This window comes from Bison bison, unplaced genomic scaffold (assembly GCF_000754665.1).
Source record: "Bison bison bison isolate TAMUID 2011002044 unplaced genomic scaffold, Bison_UMD1.0 scf7180017864158, whole genome shotgun sequence".
NCBI classification, from domain to species: Eukaryota; Metazoa; Chordata; class Mammalia; order Artiodactyla; family Bovidae; genus Bison; species Bison bison.
This window is the reverse complement of record NW_011494730.1, coordinates 1,705,054-1,705,521: the sequence shown is the minus strand read 5'-3', so window position 1 is coordinate 1,705,521 and position 468 is coordinate 1,705,054. Positions and strand designations below refer to the sequence as shown.

General features: G+C 59.2%; 1 protein-coding gene across 1 annotated transcript in view; it reads left to right on the top strand.

Moving 5' to 3' along the window:
* The first annotated feature begins 382 nt into the window (after window positions 1-382).
* Window positions 383-468, top strand: part of ZMYM4 (zinc finger, MYM-type 4) — a 163,543-nt gene continuing 163,457 nt past the window's right edge. Inside the window, exon 1 of the mRNA XM_010841194.1 lies at window positions 383-457. The gene's annotated coding sequence lies outside the window, so the exon portion shown is untranslated. The remainder of the gene's footprint in view (window positions 458-468) is intronic.

Sequence of the window (468 nt, the reverse complement as noted above, 5' to 3'; positions counted from 1 at the left end):
CTGGAGTCAGGTCCAAGATGGTGATCTGGACCCCTCACTGACATTTCACCCAATACTCCAGATAGCCCTTTCACTAATTTCTTGCATTCCTCCTTCATCATTGCGTCATGGCCCCTTTAAGGAAGCGGCCATAGTTGAGTAGTGGGACCAGCTGCTGGCAGCAAAGAGACTTGCAGGATTTGGCCTACCCTGGGCTACTCAACGCGCACGCTCGGGACCGGGGGCTTGGTGGGAAAGGAAGGAGGGGCTTAGGGTGCGCCTGCGCATCAAGGGCGCGCGCAAGGGGCTGGTTTGGTGATCCCTTTAAGAAACCGCAGGCGGAGGAATTTCTCTGAGAGAAAATAATCCTACTCACGGGGCCCCTTGGAGGCCATTAACCCCCCGAGTCCCGGCCCCCCCCTTTCCCGGGCAGGCCCTACCGCCTACGCTTGCACCCGTGGGATCTCAAGATCTCCGACCCGGCGCGCG